The 16,569-nt window shown below is 40.5% G+C and overlaps 1 protein-coding gene across 2 annotated transcripts in view; it reads left to right on the top strand.

Annotated features, from left to right (window-relative positions):
• LOC134325967 (striatin-like) overlaps nucleotides 1–16,569 on the top strand; it is an 85,112-nt gene that overhangs the window by 8,853 nt on the left and 59,690 nt on the right. The gene's annotated exons all lie outside the window — the stretch shown is intronic.

Raw genomic sequence — 16,569 nt, 5'->3', positions numbered from 1 at the left:
TCAGGAAATACGGTATTACCGCGTGTGTGTGTGTGGGGGGGGTTATCGTGGACAAACTTTACAGTGTACACACGAGTGTAATTACAATATTTCAATGTTTTATTATGAAAAGATTTAACAATCTGAACGTCAAACATTGCTTATCTTATCTGATCTATAATAAATATGAATAAGTATAAATGCATGTGTATCAATTACACTTTAACACAAACATTAACACATAACATTTTGGCATTGTAATCTCTCTCTGCCCACACAAAACAGAATAATAGCAGCTACACACTTCAATATATTTCAAAAGTTAACTGCTTAGTTTATAGTTACAGATATTTCTTAAAAGTGTATGAACGTGTACGATTAGTTATGCCTGTAATCCAGAATTAAGTTCTATACCGTAACAAAAAATATGAATGTAAATGTTCATGCTGCGATGACGGTGATGTAAAATAATGTTAAAATAATTCAAAGTCCAAACATTTGAGTGGTTAACGAGAACGCTACTTTACATGTCACACAAGCTCAGTGCAAAACACAAGAGCGGAAACGGTACAAATCCGATCTCTTCCCTACACACTCGCTCCCTACGCCCTATAGTGCACATAACATTCTTAAAGGGCCAGACTATATATTTTATAATTCACATTACACAACAGGTGAGACATTCTTTTTTTTCTTAATATAGCGCTTTTATTTAGGAAAAAATAGTTCTTACGTAGGCAGGAAAATCTATGGCAGACAAGAGTCAGAACAGCGGATTGGGCGTAACGTTATTATTACTGTTTGCTCCTTTTTCTCAACACTTGTGCTCGATTTACACTGAAGATATATTTAGTAAATAAGTACATGTCCGCGCATGCACGCACTTGTGTTCATTTCCGCTTAAACTGATAAAAAAAATTTGATTTTGAAAAATTAAAAGACGAGCCGTTTTTCAGTTTCTGCTAGTTAGCGCACAGCTAACGCTAGCCAGTGTGGCTCTTCACTCGTCTCTCTGTGTTATCACCAGTGAGCACCCCACAGCCAATCAGTGAGCTCCAACCGCCTACCCCTCCCACCCCTCCCTCACTGTGGATGCGCGCATGTCCTAAAGTCTCAGTTTTCAAGGTAAACCTGAAGCAGAAATTCGACGCTTCACATTTAAAAAATACCGTCACCATTTTTGAATACCGTCACCATTTTTAAATACCGCGGTATACGGTAATATCGTCATACCGCCCAACCCTAATCCAGATATTTGAGTTGTTGAGTAGTTCACACATAGTGATTGAGAGCCGAGTTTCGATTGCCGAGAGAATGCTGAGTTGCTCCTGAGCCGGCAAATCTAGCACCGACCAGTCGCTGAGTGAAAATCTGGACAAAAATCATGTAGTGTGAACTAGGCATAAGTTTACCTGCACATTAACAGACTCCAATCATAGTGTGTCAATCTTAAGGTCTTTATTGCCAGAATATCTCCGAATACACCAGCACTTGAATGTACTGTAGTTTGAGGTAAACAGAATGACATTCACGATTTAAATTGTTTTTTTTTTTTCTTTTATGCATTTTCTCCCCTTTTTCTCCCTTTTTAGAGCGTCCAATTACCCGATTGCATCATGCTTTCTCTCTACCAATGCCGATCCCTGCTCTGATTGAGGAGAACGAAGCTCCTCCGACACGTGGGCAGCAGCCGTATGCATCTTATCACCTACACTTTGACGAGTGCAGTGCAGCTCAGTGTTGTGTACGGAGAGGACACACCCTGAGAGCACTCTTTTCTCATCTCTGTGCAGGCGCCATCAATCAGCCAGCAGAGGTCGTAATTGCACCAGTCATGGGAGAGAGACTCCATCCGGCTTAGTCCCGCCCATATCTGAACAACAGGCCAATCGTCGTTCATGTGGCCGCTCAGCCTTAGCCGGCAGGCAGAGCTGAGATACGAGATTCGATACGATGTATTCGAGATCCCAGCTCTGGTTCCAGCGTGTGTGTTTACCGCTGCGCCACCGGCCTTAAATAGCTTTTTTACAGTCTTTTTGGTAGTGGTAGTCTGAGACCACTGGGGTGGCACCGCAGGCTAATAATTTAATCCACCTCAGGTTGGAGTCTCTGTGGTGCCACCAGCCTGGCCAGGTGCTCAGCAGACCCAGTTATCTGTGGCTCGATGGGGATCCACTCTGCATGTGCTGAAAATTCGGGGGTTTCGCGAAAATATAAGCAGCGGTACTTTACAAACAACCACTAAGATGCTGATATAGTCAGAATACGCTCATACTGCAACGGCAAGTACGTTCACAGCTTAGACTAAAATTCAAATTCAAATTAGCATCTTACATGTGCGATTTCGTAGACTTGTAGCAATCTCTATTATTACTGTTCACTGCTTTGTACCATCCTGCTGTTTTGCATTCCAACAAGAAATAGTACTAACCACACTGTCACCCTGTTCCTATTATTTAAATTGTGTTTGAATGCTGGACAGCTGTTCTAAATCAGCATTTTTGCTTCCGAGAAACCATAATATTGTTTATTTAGTGATAGAAAGTTGCTGCTCTCTGTCTCAGATATTTCAGACATGGCTAAAAATGTAGCTGGTTTTCCTTAGTAGACACGATTATCTTTGTTGTAATCTTGCAACACATTATAATTTATACCCCTCACAGCCAGGCTTGTGGCTGCTTGTGGTCTAATAAAACACCTACACAGAATAGCTAAAGTTGTGTGAACACCTGATGTCAAAAGGGTATTTTCCAAACTGATGCCTAGAGTTGGAAGTATTAAATGTATGTATATAATTATACACCTGTCAGCAATGGCTGGAGCTGAAACACTAGAACTTAATAAGTTACAGCTATAGTCATTACGTTGAGAAAAAAATCATTTTATTTAATAATGAAATTTTGATTATCATTAGCATTTATTATTAAAAAGCTTGTATTTAAACACCTGACCATGGCCGCTCAGGTGGCGCAGCGGTAAAAACACACGCTGAACACCAGAGCTGGGATCTCGAATACATCGTATCGAGTCTCAGCTCTGCCTGCCGGCTGGGCACTTGAACAACGATTGGCCTGTTGTTCAGATAGGGGTTCAGATAGGGGTGGGATATTAAAAATACGGATGGGGTCTCTCTCATAACTAATGCAATTACAACCTTTACTGGCTGATTGATGGAGCCTGCGCAAAGACGGGAAAAGAGTGCCGTCAGGGTGTGTCTCTCTGTACACAGTGCTGATCCGCATTGCACTCGTCAAAGTGTAGGTGATAAGATGCACTATTATATAAATATAAACACCTGACCGTTTGGGTGTAGGAATTTGTGCCCATTCACAAAAATCAGGTCATTTGTAACGCCAGACATCTGATGTCAGACGATAACAGCTGACTCCAAATCGACACTAATTCACAATGTTCTTCAACAGTGTTGAGCTAAAGACTCTGTGCAGGTTCATTCACACCAGCTTGTCAAACTGTTTATTTATGGACATTGTTTTGTGCCCGGGGCACTGTCATATTGTAGAGGAAAAGCGTCTTTCCTAAACAGATGGCACAAAGTTACATTTATTTTGTACACATGCTAGCAATCGACAGGTCTGAAGTACAAAAACTTAATAATCTGTGCTTACATACATTTGGGGGCGGCACGGTGGCTCAGTGGGTAGCACTGTCGTCTCACAGCAAGAAGGTCCTGGGTTGGATCCCCAGGTGGGGCGGTCCGAGTCCTTTCTATGTTCTCCCCATGTCTGAGTAGGTTTCCTCTGGGAGCTTTGGTTTCCTCCCACAGTTCAACTGATGAATCTTATATAACCAGTAACTGCCATGTCTGTCATAAATGTAACCAAAGGGTTTAAAACATGACGTTAAAATCCTAATAAATAAACATATAAACAAACAAATAAACATAACATACATTTGGACAGAGTGGATCTCAATCTTACTCTTTCTGACATTTTTACCTGCTTAATACCGCCCCTGACTGCTTAATAACCCCTCTATACACCCTAATTCTCTAGGGCCTTCATACTATTTGGTCTGTAGTGATCTTGTGTAGGTACCAGTGGATAAAGGTAAACGATTGAAAGTAGCCCAGGATTCAAACATTTTTTAATTTGTTGTTAGTGCCAAAGGCATTTGTTTTTAAAGAGTTTTATTTTGGGTAGGCACGTAAAAGGAGGTAGATGATGTGTGTTGATTAGGGCTGAAACTATCGATTATTCTTGTAATAGAGTATTCTATTGATTATTACAGCGATTAATCGAGTAATCGGATTAGAAATACTTTTGCTTTAATAAAGAGCAAAAATAAATACATATACGATTAAATAAGACGTGTCTCTTAATACAAACTGCACATTTTTATTCCTTGCATACAGGACAGTTTAAAGAGAACATTTTTGAAATGCAAAAACAAATACATCAAAAATAAATTAAATTACTTTTAAAATGTATACAGGCAACCTAAAACTAAGGCATAAATAATAATAAACAATAATACATAAACATAAGCATCTAATTTGTGCAACTTTCAGAACTAAAAGTTTCAGCTACAGCTCACACAGAACATAAAGCTTTAATGTTTTGTTGGGAGGTTTTGTGGTATTTGTAGGAGGTTCTGTCAGGATTGTATCTCCTAGATGAGGTAGATTTGGTGTTTGTGTGCGTGTACATGTGTGTGTTTGCCTAAGTCTTCAAAAAAGCCTGTGGTGGTTAGGGATGTCCCGATCACGGTTTTTTGTTCCAGATCCCGATCTTTAATTTTGATCCCGATCCGATACCGATTCTCAAACCGATACTTGTATTTTCTAGATATTGTCTAGATAAGAACTAGATAATACTGTTCACACAGTGCACACTTCAAGTACATTACAGTTATTCAAATTAATCCAATGTACATGTTTAACAACTGAATAGCTCTGCAAACTATTGCTTAATGTTCTTTTACGAAATAAAAGTAAACAAACCTAGTGCAGCACTGTAGTAAAAATGAAGTGAGATAATTAGTTTCACTTTGAACTTTATATTCAAAGAACATAATTCTGTTTAATGCAGTGATACAATAAAAATGAACAAAAATCTCCACTCACAAGTGGTGTAGCAGCTTAACTTGAATATAAAAAAACAAATAAGTTACTTAACAGCATTACAGTAAAACCTGAATACCAAAATAAAATGGAAAGGCTCTTTTGTTATGAAGGAAAGCCAGTTTTTAAAGTGCTTGTATTGTGACTGGTTTGATGGACGGGTCTATGCAAAGTGAGTGTGTTTTGACCCTTTGGGGCTTCCATAGTGCATGGGATAGCGTGCTCGGCTCTGGCTGTCCGCTATTCGGAACAGAAGAAGTTAATAAAGTGTTTTGCTCCCGACAATTAGTGAATATACCGTGTATTTTATTTCTTTATTAAGCGAGTGCATCGCTACGACGCTCGGTTACATAACTAAGTTCAGTCTTGTAACACGTAAACTCGTAAAAGCTGTATGTTATGGTCCTGAAGTTTTCATACTCGGATTAAAAGTTATTGTTTTGTAAACCGGAGTGATCCTCGACTCACACACCATATAAACAGTAAAATTCTACAGTAATTTTTTAGCGCATCCAATTGTTCAATTAGCATCGTGCTTCCTCTCTGTCTATGCCGAACCCTGCCCTGACGGAGGTGATTGAAGCTAACCCGTATCCCCTCCGAAACACGAGCAGCAGCCAGATGCATCTTTGCCACCCACACATTGACGAGTTTTGCCGCCACCTAGCGTTGCATGCGGAGAGACACACCCTAAGGGCACCCTCTCCCATCTCTGTGTAAGCGCCCATCTCTGTGTAAGCGCCTCCAATCAGCCGGCAGAGAACGCAATCGCATTCTGACAGAGAGAGACCCATATCCGGTTCTTTGTCCCACCCCCCACATGAGCAACCGGCCAATCGTTGCTCATACAGCCACTCAGCTTCGAACCGGTAAAGCAAGGCTGGATTCGATACGACGCTTCTCAGAATCCAGCCCTGGTTGCAGCGCGTTTCTTTTTACCGCTGCGCCACCTGAGCGGCTAAATTCTACAGTAATGAACGCAGCTCTGCTCCCACCGCCTCGTGAAACGCTCGCATTACAGACATTACACCGCTGTTGGACAGCGGACATGCTGACGTAAAACAAAAGATCAGGTTATGATCGGCATTAGTAAAGCCGATTTCCGATCAGTTTAAAATGCCTGAATCGGCCCCGATCCCGATCTGTGAGATCGGATCGGGACATCCCTAGTGGTGGTTGCAATGAATAAAATGGTGTGGATGTTCTGAGTTTTTGTTTTTCCCAGCTTAAAATGGTCTAAAACGGTCTGGCGTTTTCTCTGTCCGGTCTCCTCCGTTCGCCCCTCGCTATTTTCTCTTTCTCTCTCTCCATTCTGCAGTTCCCGCTATCAAATCTCGGCTGTGTCTCAAATCGCAGTGGCGAGCGTGTCCAAATACGTAGTGTTTATTTTTTTTTAACTGTAGGCAGAAAGTACCCGATTTAAGTACTGTTAAATACTGTTTAAGTATGACATTTGGGACGCAGCCCTCGGCTTCTTTACATCACCTGCCCACAGCGTGAACGCGTTGTGCAAAAGTTAAAGTCGTCCGTGCGAAACACCGTGAGCTGAATATAGTTGCATGGATTAAACGATGCCTAGATGCGAAAAATTGGCATAGCTGATTTTTAGTAATCGAATTGCTGGAGTTACTCGAGGAATCGTTTCAGCCCTAGTGTTGATGCTCTTTTGTTGCGTACGCGCAGCTTAAATGTTTTGATGAGCCGTTGTTGCATCACTGCTGCGTTTGTTAACCACTTCTGCATCGTTCAGAAATATCAGCACAACTCAAGAGTAACTGTGCTAATGCCAGCCATTGATTTTCATGGCTATATTTGTACGTGAAGCTACTGATACGCATCATCCAGTCCATTTAAGTGTAAGTGCAGATCATGATGGATGAATAAATCAGGTCTGGCAGGTGCATTTGCTGTTAACATGGCTCATTAATGCACTAAGATCCTCCTGCACTGCTGTGCATTCTGTAGTGAATGCTGGTAAAGTGGCTGCAGTTCAGTGCAGCTTTGTGTGGTGTGTGTGTGTGTGTGTGTGTGTGTGTGTGTGTGTGTGTGTGTGTGTGTGTGTGTGTGTGTGTGTGTGTGTGTGTGTGTGTGTGTGTGTGTGTGTGTGTGTGTGTGTGGCTTCATCAGCAAAACCAGATACATAGCTGATTAGCTGATGCAATTGTGCCGCCAAAAGTGAGCGCCACTCAGAGTTTAAACGTTTCCTCCCACCCACTTCCTCTCATAGTAAACCACTTTAGTCAGAAACGTGCACTTTCTTTGTTTCTTCTTTTTTGTAGATTGAGTTTCTTGCTTTCGGTTACATTTCAGGTTTAAGATGCTTGTTAAGATGCTTGTTTTTTTCACAATTTTATTCTGTGTTAATTTGTAGTTAGATGTAGTTAGATTTAGAAAGGAGCATAAGGGAATGTTTGTGTATAACTTTTTTCAATATTTATGTAATCAGTTATTTTTATTAATTTTTTATTTTTATATATATATATATATATATATATATATATATTCCCCCCCCCCCTTTTTCTCCCCCTTTAGCGCATCCAATTGTTCAATTTGCATCGTGCTTCCTCTCTGTCTATGCTGAACCCTACCCTGACCGAGGAGATTGAAGTTAACCCACATCCCCTCCGAAACATGAGCAGCAGCCAGATGTATTTTTGCCACCCACACATTGATGAGTTTGGCGCCTTCTAGCGTTGCATGCGGAGAGACACACCCTAAGGGCACTCTTCCTCATCTCCTGTGCAGGCGCCTCTAATCAGCGGCAGAGGTCGTACTCGCATTCTGACAGAGAGAGACCCATATCCGGTTCTTTGTCCCACCCCCCAACTGAGCAACCGGCCAATCGTTGCTCATACAGCCACTCAGCCTCGAACTCGAGCTGGATTCGATTTTTTACTGCTGCGCCACCTGAGCGGCTATGTAATCAGTTATTTCGACCAAATAAAAAATACAAACAAAAAATAATTGCCGGTAAAGTTGTGATGCGAACCGATGATAAATTATTTTTTTAGTGGTGATACAGAATACAGAAGGTGCCTGGCGCTCCATAAACCTAGCCATTGCGGGGACTAGGGTTGGGCGATATTGCCGATTTTCATACCATCATACCGTCTTCAGGAAATACCACGGTATTACCGCGGGGGGATGGGGGGGTCGCGGACAAACTTTACAGTGTACACACTTGAGTGTAATTACAATATTTCAATGTTTTATTATGAAAAGATTTAACAATCTGAACGTCAAACATTGCTTATCTTATCTGATCTATAATAAATACGCATAAGTATAAATGCATGTGTATCAATTACACTTTAACACAAACATTAACACAACATTTTGGCATTGTAATCTCTCTCTGCCCACACAAAACAGAATAATAGCAGCTACACACTTCAATATATTTCAAAAGTTAACTGCTTAGTTTATAGTTACAGATATTTCTTAAGTGTATGAACGTGTACGATTAGTTATGCCTGTAATCCAGAATTAAGTTCTATACCGTAACAAAAAATATGAATGTAAATGTTCATGCTGCGATGACGGTGATGTAAAATAATGTTAAAATAATTCAAAGTCCAAACATTTGAGTGGTTAACAAGAACGCTACTTTACATGTCACACAAGCTCAGTGCAAAACACAAGAGCGGAAACGGTACAAATCCGATCTCTTCCCTACACACTCGCTTCCTACGCCCTATAGTGCACATAACATTCTTAAAGGGCCAGACTATATATTTTATAATTCACATTACACGACAGGTGAGACATTCTTTTTTCTTAATATAGCGCTTTTATTTAGGAAAAAATAATTCTTACGTAGGCAGGAAAATCTATGGCAGACAAGAGTCAGAACAGCGGATTGGGCGTAACGTTATTATTACTGTTTGCTCCTTTTTCTCAACACTCGATTTACACTGAAGATATATTTAGTAAATAAGTACATGTCCGCGCATGCACGCACTTGTGTTCATTTCCGCTTAAACTGATAAAAAAATTTTGATTTTGAAAAATTAAAAGACGAGCCGTTTTTCAGTTTCTGCTTGTTAGCTCACAGCTAATGCTAGCCAGTGTGGCTCTTCACTCGTCTCTCTGTGTTATCACCAGTGAGCACCCCACAGCCAATCAGCGAGCTCCAACCGCCTACCCCTCCCACCCCTCCCTCACTGTGGATGCGCGCATGTCCTAAAGTCTCAGTTTTCAAGGTAAACCTGAAGCAGAAATTCGGCGCTTCACATTTAAAAAATACCGTCACCATTTTTGAATACCGTCACCATTTTTAAATACCGCGGTATACGGTAATATCGTCATACCGCCCAACCCTAGCGGGGACACATATCGGTTCACCCTTAGTGCTGGTCCCACTGTGGCAACCCCAGCTGAACGGAATCATTCATTAACTTTACCTATCCAGGGCTCTAGTGTGCGACCAATTTCTCAATGGTGCGACTAAAAAAAATCTTAGGTCGCACCGGTGCGACCAGCCGTTCGAGGGGAAAAAAAGTCTCCGCGACTCTGAAAGTCTCCCTGTGGTTCAACAACAAACACACAATCAGAGATAGTGAAGGGCGGGACAATATTGTAGCGGCGGTATGTGACATTCAGCTCAGCCAATCAGAATGCAGCACCTGGTTATGTGCAGTTTGTTTAGTTTCGTATATGAGACTCGCCGTATAGCCCCAGGATGGAAGTTCGGGTGCTGGAACGCTCATGGAAGTCCTGACTAAACAGTTAAAGTGACTCTACTATGTCGTGTGCTTTTATTCCCACACCTCCACCACCGCACAGCAAAAGACCTGTAGCATCCCCACCGCACAGCGGCTAAGTGAGCCGACCCTCTACAGTAGCAAGTGGCTAATGCTAGCGGTAAAGTGCGGCGATAATGAAAGTAAAAACACGACAATATTTTCGTTAAGTAAAATATAAAAATAACTAAAAGACAATGAAATATCAGTATACATGTAATCACACAGTGATTGCACCGCAAGCGATTTTGGGACTGTGTAAACGATACAGTAAAGTCGATAATATAATGCACTGCATTTAAGATTACACTCTAGAGCCCCATACACACACACAAATATACACACACATATATATATATACAGATATACACACACACACACACAAATATACACACACATATAAACAGATATACACACACATACACACACATATATATAAACAGATGTACACACATACACACACATATAAACAGATATACACACATACACACACATATATATAAACAGATGTACACACACACACACATAAACAGATATACACACACATATATATAAACAGATATACACACATACACACACATATAAACAGATATACACACATACATACACACATTTACTCTATTATTATTTTTATAATTTGTATTATAGTCTACTATAATACTATCATTGACTGTAAAGAGTGTAGGAAGAGCAATAGTGCATTTGTGACTGGTTGTAATACATTTCGAATTGAAATGCTGAAAAAGCACAATGCATCTATAAAACCCATTACATGCCGGGATAAATGTACTGCCCAAGTGTCCCCTCTCTCTGCTGCCTTTCAGCGGCAGGCAGCAGCAAACAGATCATCAAATGAGGCCATGTTGACCAAATTGTTAATCATTTACAAGTCGATATTGCCTATATGGACAACGATTAAAAAAAAAGTGAACCTGTAAAACTGCGGTGTTAAATGCGATGCGGTCGAAAATTTGGGTGCACCTAACTTTTGTGCTGGTGCACCTAAGAAAAAAAGTTAGGCGCACCAGTGCAACCAGTGCAAAAAGTTAGTCTAGAGCCCTGCTATCTGAGAAGAATATCCTGTAATACAGCGGTACCTTGAAACTCAACGTCAATTGGTTCTGGGACTGGCGTTGAGTTTAAAAGACGTTGAGTTTCAAGGTATTTTTTCCTATGAGGATGTTTGGGAAACCTGTTAGCCAGACTAGATTTGTGAAGATGCATTTGAAGCTAATGTGTCCTTAGCTTATGGGTACTAGGGTACTATTCTGTATCAGAACAAGAGGGCTATCATGGGTTAGTTCTGTGCTACAAACAGTAGAGCTGGCAGAAAGGTTGCGGTTGTGCTGTGACATGGCCCAAGCAAACTGTAATACCAGGTGACCTTGATTTTCAGTAGTTTTATCCAGCCAGTGATCCAAAACTTTACAGCTAGCCTGCTGTCCATGCTTCATACCTTCATACGTGGCCTTGTGCAAACAATACAAAGACTGCGTTTTTGTTTAGGCCTACACTAGAACATCATGCTTCGATAACATACTGAAGGTTTGGCTTTTGATGAGAGAGGCTTTTAAAATGTAATGTACTGTAGAAATGTTAAACCACTGCTTAGTTGAAGGATATTCAAACTTCCCACCAACAATGCAGTACTGATTTAATTTGTTCATTTTACGGTCTTAACTGTTTTTCAACCCACCATACAGTCTGCTTTGGTTAGCAGTAAATAAAATAAATAAAAAGAGCCTCACAGTGAAGATAAACCGGAGCAGCGTGTGTGTGTGTGTGTGTGTGTGTGTGTGTGTGTGTGTGTTTGTGCCTTTAGAAGAGACGCTTTGTTCACAGTATCACTATAAGTGATTTATTGATTCATGAGTTGATTCGTTTTATGTGAAGCGTAAGTTTCTCTTCTCAGTTATCTCTCCGTGTTTACTGTTATTAATTAAATGTCGTGGTTTTAAATAAACACCAGCTACTACAGAACATTTTGTGTGACTCTCTTACATTAAAAAGCTTAATTAAACTGCTATTACCACAGATCTGTAACCGAGTCAGACTCGTTCCGTCTAAGCAGCTAAAAGTTTTCTGATCCTAAAAGTTCAGCAGATGATCCTGAACTAATGAATTTGGTAATGAATAAACGTTTGCCTCTGATTGGCTCTGTAACGTCTTCTGTTCTCATCTCAAGTAAGAACCGCTTACGATTTACCGAAGTGAACCAGGAGTTTATATAACATGCTGATAGAATTATCTTTTTAAAGTAAATATTACAATCAGCAAAATTACATCGTATGTATGATGCACAACGTTAATGATGTTATTTTAGGTCATGAAGAGCTTTCGCTGTGGTTTCTGTACGATGGTTGATGAATGGTGATGTGATGGTTGGTGCTTCGTAGCTCAAAGTCTGGATCAATCCACTGAGCTGTTAACTTAACATGGTCTTTATATATCACACGATCGGATCGGCTACTTTTAGGAAATATCGGCCGATCGCCGATAGCATATTTTGATAAAAAATCAGCCGATACCGATTCGTAGCCGATCGATCGTCCCATCTCTAATTAAAATGTGTTTGTTGTTGATATTAAATCCAAAAATGTGTTTTATATCTTGATGAAACTTGACAGTCGACCAGCAACTGATGAGTTTATAATGACTGACTGTTATCTAAGAAATTCCATTTAAATCAGCATTTATCAGATGATCCGAATTTCTTCAGTTTTTTCCCTCTATTATCTAATCTGTGTGTTTAAATTCTGCATTTGAAGCAGTAATGGAAGCTGCATTGAGCTTTAGCATGATTAATCGAGTTTCTTTCTTCACTGCACACTGTACATTACACAGCTCAAAGAGCCTCCAAGTGCGATCGAACTATTCTTCAAGTAGATTATGTATGATCCATATCAGGTGGAGTAAAGTACACACCACTCATAGGGTTTATGCTTCAGCTTTACTCTAGTGGAGCTTTCTTTAGTCCGGTCGTACAGCTCATCTTCCTGTCAGCCTTACATTCTTCCTTGCCGGTCCTGACACGCTTCCTGTTTCCTACTGCACTAACACTAATATTAGCAACAAACCACAAACATACAATGGAAAACGTATAGACCAAGTAAATCTGGTGTAGAAATGGCCAGTCCAGATCAACATCAACACTTAATAAGATGGAAAATATCCCGTAATATGTGAAATCTGCCAGAAACCTCTTACTATATAATTTATCCTGACTGAATGCAACAAAGAAGAACGACTACATATACCTAAGACAATAGAAAACAAGACGACACAAAAACAATCCTTAAATTTCTTTCAAACATAAGACAGCCTCTAGAAGGCAAACACCAAGGATAATAATAAAAAAAAAAAAAAAAAACATAATTCCTGCCATAAATACCACAAAACATGTGCCAACATGGCATTAAAAGTTAAATAAACAAACAAATTCTTCTGCACTACATTTTAGGAGTTTTATTTCCTGAATTTCCCAATTAGTCAATTAGCTTGTTCATCTTTTTGCATTATTTCCCAGAATTGCTTACATCCAGTCAAGGTAAAAGTGAAATTATTGCTGATGTTTTTTTTATTATTATTTTATTATTACTATTATTGGAAATTTTTTATTTGTTAAGTTGCTGTTTCCATAAAGGATTTTTTTCTATTTTATTTAAGCATTTTCTCCCCAATTTAGTGTAGTCAATTTGTCTTCCACTGCTGGTGGATCCCTGATTGCAGTCGAGGAGGGTATGTTGCTGCTCACGCCTCCTCCGACCCGTGTGCAGCCCTTAGCGGAACCCTTTTTCGCCCATGCACTCTGCACAGGCTCCTCTATCTGCTAATCAGGGTCCTTACACAACGTTTGAAGACCACGGCCATCCCGCCCAGGCACTGGCAATCATGCCCGACCGGTGGCACGCCGAGTTTCGAACCGAGGAGTTCAGAATCTTGGTGCTGGTGTGCTAGTGGAATATCCCGCTGCGCCACCTGGGTGCCAGTTTCCATAAAGGATTAATGACATATTAAAACTAACATTTTCTTTGTCTCTTTGACAACAATCAATGTCAGACAGGGATGAAAAATATGACTTGTGTACCTGGTTAGATTGTTAAAAAATCATCTGGATTAAAGCTGCCTTGGGTACAATATCAGCTCTAGTGGTAAGCAGAAGATTTTCCTTGCATTAATAATATTATGAAGTGCTAGATTACTAAACGCAATCCATTATTTAAAAACTCATTTAATATTTTAGTTTTTTTTATTTAGTGTTTATTGTGGTTAGAAAAGTAAAAATCAAAATAACAAAAATACCTTTAAGGAAAACATAATTCGATGTACATGTTTCAAATCATATAAAATGATGTATATTTCAAGTATTTACATTTTTACTGTATACAAAAAAGCCCTTTTCGCTATCTACTTATACAGTGTATCACAAAAGTGAGTACACCCCTCACATTTCTGCAGATATTGAAGTATATCTTTTCATGGGACAACACTGACAAAATGACACTTTGACACAATGAAAAGTAGTCTGTGTGCAGCTTATATAACAATGTAAATTTATTCTTCCCTCAAAATAACTCAATATACAGCCATTAATGTCTAAACCACCGGCAACAAAAGTGAGTACACCCCTTAGTGAAAGTTCCTGAAGTGTCAATATTTTGTGTGGCCACCATTATTTCCCAGAACTGCCTTAACTCTCCTGGGCATGGAGTTTACCAGAGCTTCACAGGTTGCCACTGGAATGCTTTTCCACTCCTCCATGACGACATCACGGAGCTGGCGGATATTCGAGACTTTGCGCTCCTCCACCTTCCGCTTGAGGATGCCCCAAAGATGTTCTATTGGGTTTAGGTCTGGAGACATGCTTGGCCAGTCCATCACCTTTACCCTCAGCCTCTTAAATAAAGCAGTGGTCGTCTTAGAGGTGTGTTTGGGGTCATTATCATGCTGGAACACTGCCCTGCGACCCAGTTTCCGGAGGGAGGGGATCATGCTCTGCTTCAGTATTTCACAGTACATATTGGAGTTCATGTGTCCCTCAATGAAATGTAACTCCCCAACACCTGCTGCACTCATGCAGCCCCAGACCATGGCATTCCCACCACCATGCTTGACTGTAGGCATGACACACTTATCTTTGTACTCCTCACCTGATTGCCGCCACACATGCTTGAGACCATCTGAACCAAACAAATTAATCTTGGTCTCATCAGACCATAGGACATGGTTCCAGTAATTCATGTCCTTTGTTGACATGTCTTCAGCAAACTGTTTGCGGGCTTTCTTGTGTAGAGACTTCAGAAGAGGCTTCCTTCTGGGGTGACAGCCATGCAGACCAATTTGATGTAGTGTGCGGCGTATGGTCTGAGCACTGACAGGCTGACCCCACACCTTTTCAATCTCTGCAGCAATGCTGACAGCACTCCTGCGCCTATCTTTCAAAGACAGCAGTTGGATGTGACACTGAGCACGTGCACTCAGCTTCTATGGACGACCAACGCGAGGTCTGTTCTGAGTGGACCCTGCTCTTTTAAAACGCTGGATGATCTTGGCCACTGTGCTGCAGCTCAGTTTCAGGGTGTTGGCAATCTTCTTGTAGCCTTGGCCATCTTCATGTAGCGCAACAATTCGTCTTTTAAGATCCTCAGAGAGTTCTTTGCCATGAGGTGCCATGTTGGAACTTTCAGTGACCAGTATGAGAGAGTGTGAGAGCTGTACTACTAAATTGAACACACCTGCTCCCTATGCACACCTGAGACCTAGTAACACTAACAAGTCACATGACATTTTGGAGGGAAAATGACAAGCAGTGCTCAATTTGGACATTTAGGGGTGTAGTCTCTTAGGGGTGTACTCACTTTTGTTGCCGGTGGTTTAGACATTAATGGCTGTATATTGAGTTATTTTGAGGGAAGAATAAATTTACAGTTATATAAGCTGCACACAGACTACTTTTCATTGTGTCAAAGTGTCATTTTGTCAGTGTTGTCCCATGAAAAGATATACTTAAATAGCTGCAGAAATGTGAGGGGTGTACTCACTTTTGTGATACACTGTACATACATTTTTATTTGTGTAAAAATCTTTGTGCAAATCTGTTTTTATGCACTTATGCTGAAGCTAGCTTTGAATTATTCATCCCCGCTCTCTGAGCAAACCTGCTTTGCAAGCTGAAATTCGAGAAGGTGGAAGGACGTATAATCGATCCTCCCCGCCCCTCCTCCAGCATGTCGAATCCCAAACCCGAGAAAAGCAAAGTCAGATTGGAGCTTCTTCATGCCTGGTCTCGGGTGGCTTTCTTTAAACCAGCCCTGCAAGTCTATCTGTACTGGCATGTGAGCATGTTACAGCAGGTGCTAAACCTGAAAGGAACGTTTTACTAGAGATCAGACATGTCAGTCGTACCCGGAAGTAAGGAGTGTTGTTGTTTCTGTACAGGAAATGAGCTCAGTTACTGCAACGTTCTAGCGGCTTTTATGAATAACAGGAATATGCAAACCTACGCTACATATTTTCTTATAAACAAACATGGCTTTAACAAAAGGTACTTAAAATAACACAGGCAGGTTCAAAACTCAACCCTTAGTAAATCATGTATGTTCTTTGGACGACTTCTTAAATACACACTTTTTGCACTGTGCTATTACATCAGCTAGCAGATATTTTGCTATGTATTTACTTTTACTGAATAGTCTTATTTGTAACACACAGGCACATTATTATACTATTACACCCATGTACAGACGTTTTCTGTGATTCCACATGGTT

The sequence above is a fragment of the Trichomycterus rosablanca genome, chromosome 14 (assembly GCF_030014385.1).
Source record: "Trichomycterus rosablanca isolate fTriRos1 chromosome 14, fTriRos1.hap1, whole genome shotgun sequence".
In the NCBI taxonomy this organism is placed as follows: Eukaryota; Metazoa; Chordata; class Actinopteri; order Siluriformes; family Trichomycteridae; genus Trichomycterus; species Trichomycterus rosablanca.
This window is presented reverse-complemented; position numbering and strand designations above follow the sequence as displayed.